At 39.3% G+C, this 3897-nt stretch overlaps 1 long non-coding RNA gene across 1 annotated transcript; it reads right to left on the bottom strand.

The window, feature by feature from the left end:
* Window positions 1–338: 338 nt before the first annotated feature.
* On the bottom strand, window positions 339–3589 carry LOC311578341. Its single transcript, XR_014772848.1, has 3 exons — window positions 3505–3589; window positions 1381–1568; window positions 339–500 (listed from the first exon to the last, which is right to left on the bottom strand). It is a non-coding gene; the product is annotated as an uncharacterized lncRNA (long non-coding RNA).
* Between the last annotated feature and the right edge of the window lie 308 nt (window positions 3590–3897).

Below are 3897 nucleotides of genomic sequence, written 5' to 3' on the forward strand. Positions count from 1 at the left end.
AGCACTATGAAAATAATTGCTTGAGGTTTTTTGTTGACAATTTAGAGTTTAAAGTAAATACTAATTATTTTTGTTATAACTATGTATTAAATTAAATAATTCACTGCTAGACGTTTTTTAGGCTCCAAATAATTTTATTAGAACCACATAAGAAAGCAATTATATAATTGGTGACACATCTGTCAATCTTATAAAGTTGGAAGACTTTTTTCTTTTCTTTTCTTTTTTTGAAGGAGAGATGGCTACTTCATGGGAACAGTCTGGCATTTTCTCATGATGTATGTGGCCTAACTGGCCAGCTGCTTGGCTCAGCCACTTGACAAAGTATTCATGGCACTCCTCAATTAAGTCATAACTAGCATGACCTTCAGTTTAAAAACACTGTATCCTGATAACTGCTGATTTCTACTTTCAGTTCCTCTGGAAATGAAAATCTCCTCAAGCTCCAACCAGAAGTTGCTGTGAATTCCATTTGGAACTTGTGCTAATAATAATATTTTCTGGAATAATAACAACAGGTTTGGATTTAATTAAATATGTTGCTCCCTGAAGCATCTGTTTTAAACACTCATCAATGGCAGCTCCTATGGGATGTCCAAATGCGAATGTTTTCCCTCCACAACACTATCCTAACGTGTGTTTTGGAATTTTCAAATAATTAGTTGGCCTTTGTTTGGAGAGAATTAGGCAGGATAAAAAGCAATCCTTTCCTCAAATTACAGTGATAGATGGAAGCCAGTTAAGGAGGCACAATCAGTCATAGGAGCAGCCTTCACGGGGCTGTTATATAACGCACACGATTAGGAGTCAAGTCCTCCTTCGTGTTCACACATAAGTCCTATTAACATTCATGAGAGTTATTCACTTATCAAGCTAAAGGCACATCCCTTCCCAATTAGACTAAGTTGCTTTTGGCAAGAAGCCACTAAAAATAGCAGCCATGGAGCTCCAGAGTAGATGACTAACCTTTCAAGAACTAGGAGCTACCTTTGAAGTAGTCGTTATTAACATGGTTTGATTGAAAACATTACAGAGACAGAAAATTTCTGAATCTGTGACCTGTTTTCCACTCAGGTCAAATGATGATGGCAGAGTTATTTATAAAATGGCAAGATCTTTTAATATTCTATTATTATCATCACCGTTATTATTGTGTTGCCTATGTATATGTGCAGTCACACATATGCCACAGCATGTGTGTGCAGGTCGAAGAGACACTTTCAGGTGTCAGTTCTCACTTTCTGCAGTGTGGACTCTGGGTCATTAGGGTTGTGGCAAGAACTTTTATCCACTAAGTCATCTTGTAGGCTTGATATAAATTCTAAGGTTGCATTTAAAGTGAAATTATTTTCCATACACTTATAATTGAGAAGTACTTACCACTGTATCCTTTTTCATTTTCTTCTTTGAGACAGGGTTTCTCTATGTTATCTTGGTGGTCCTGAACTCACTTTGTAGACCAGGCTGGCCTCAAACTCACAGCAATCCTCCTGCCTCTGCCTCCTGAGTGTTGGGATTAAAGGCATGTGCTACCATGCCCAGCTGTATCCTTAGCATATTAGACTAGACTAGGACAAGATTTAAGAGGATATATTAGATTTTTCCTTAAATGAATGAACGATCATAATATGCAATTCAATAAGCATATTTTAAAAATCTACTACTAGAAAGTAGATACCACTAGAGACATGGAATAATCAAATGTAAATTATCTATATTTGCATATATGTGTATGTAAATGAGACCAACTTTTAAATTTTATTTATTTATCTATTTACATCCCAGATCACAGCTTCCTTTGCCTCCTCCCCGAGTCCCTTCCCCTTACCTCCCCTTCCCCACAACTGCCCAACCTTCCTTTCTCCTCAGAAAAGGGGGAACCTCCCATGGGTATCAACCTGCATTGGCATATCACCTTGCAGTAGGACTAGGCACTTCCTGTCCTACTGTGGCTAGACAAGACAGCCTAGTTAGGGGACAGCGATCCAAAAGTAGGTAACAGAGTCAGAGACAGCCTCTCTCCTTCGGTTAAGAGTCCCACATGAAAACCATGCTGTACAACTCTTACATATGCACAGAGGGCCTAGTTCCATCCCATGCGTGCTGAGAGAGACTGAGTCTGATGTTAAAGGGTTCCCAATATCTTAAATGATGCTAATATAGGCAAAAATCATTCATTATATTGTGGTCAATCCACTCATAGAGGAATGCATATGATGTTGGGCAGGATTAGACTTATATCAGTCTTATGAGAATAATGGTACATGAATGAATTCATCTACAATCTAATATTAAGGTTTTGATCATCATTGGGATAGCTCAAATGAGCAGATAATTCCTCAGACACGTCATCAAAATTGGCTTGCTGATTTTGAGAAATATGTTTCAAAGGGATGCATGGAGCCATTATCTGCACAATTAACCAAATGTCTAGTAGACAGTTATTGATTCTTTGGGAGTGTGCTAGATAAATTCTGGAGAATAAACAGTGATCAGCTGTTTGAAAATGTATGTTGGCCAGACAGAGGAAGGTCATCCTTGGTCTAGTCTGGGTTTCTGTGCTAAGGCTTCGGTAAGGCACAGCACCCTCTTCTAACAGGTATGATATGAAGTTTTAAAACATCAGAAATGGGCTGGTGTTCACACATCCAGAAATAACAAGGGGAACCATGGGGCCCAGACTTTCTCTGGTGAATTGGCATAGCCTTGGCATTCACCACATTCTCACAGGAGAACTGTGTCTTTCTCAGCTAACCCAAGATGGCAATCACTGTTGGTTTCAAGGTGGTCAAAAGACAGACTTATTTGTACACTTAAACTTCATCTCATACATATATATAATTGGTTCTTTTAGACTTTGCATGGAGCTCCTGTCCAACCCAGGGCCTTCCATCCTTCCCCGACTCCGCCACAAGGCTCCTTGTGCTCTGTGTAATGCTTGCCTGTGAGCTTGCTTTTTGTCTTTCTCTCAGTTTAAGATGTCACGTTCTGTATGGATTCTGCCTCTCTCTGACCTATGTGCTTCCTTTTCCTTTTCTTCCTATCACTTGGAATTCAGAGTTCTCCCTTCATCTTTTTAAATTAACACCTTAGTCTTTTAAATTCTTTATCTAGCAATAAATTAAGGCACAGGGTAGATGCTCAAGAAGAATTCAGTGTGAAGGAAGAGATTAAATGCCGTCTATGAAATAAAGAAATGACGAGTATTTTTATATTTTAGTGACTGAAGAAACAATGTAAGGCATGGTCCACCTATAACAATTATAGCTTTACTCAGACAACAAAGCCTTATCATATATAAAAACACATAGGCTCACTTAATCACTGGAGGAACTGTGCAGCCATAAACATAATAACAATAGCATCTGCCCTTTGTTCAGTGCTTTTATATGGCCAGCATTTTAATTAGATTATTTCATTTAATCCCTACAGCACTTAGGAAGTACATACTAAAGCTACCTACTCAGTTTGAAAATGAGGAAACAGAGTAGTTAAGCAACTTACCTTAACTCTCAAGCCTCCTGGCTAATAGGTAAAGAAGCCAAGAGTTGAATCCATGTCATTTCTTTCTGGAACTCACGTTTTAACACTGTGGCAGAAACATTTCCATTATTCACCATGAATCTAATGTTCTCCCTCCCTCCCCCTTTCTTGCCATCTCCCTTCCCTCCCTTTATTCCTCCATCCCTCTACCGTTCCTCTCCCTCTTCCCTCCATCCTTCCCTCCTCATCTCTCCCCATCTCCCCCACCTCCTCCCTCTCTGTTGAGTAAGCTTTCTTAGTGGCCATGTTAAGTAACTCACAGCCCTTTTCTATCTGCCAAGATGATTGCACCAGCCATTGGTGCCTGATCCAAGAGTGGCCAGTATACACTCTTGTTTCATCTTCTCAGTTTAT

The sequence above is a fragment of the Acomys minous genome (genome assembly GCF_964271855.1).
Source record: "Acomys minous genome assembly, chromosome: 12".
Classification (NCBI taxonomy): domain Eukaryota; kingdom Metazoa; phylum Chordata; class Mammalia; order Rodentia; family Muridae; genus Acomys; species Acomys minous.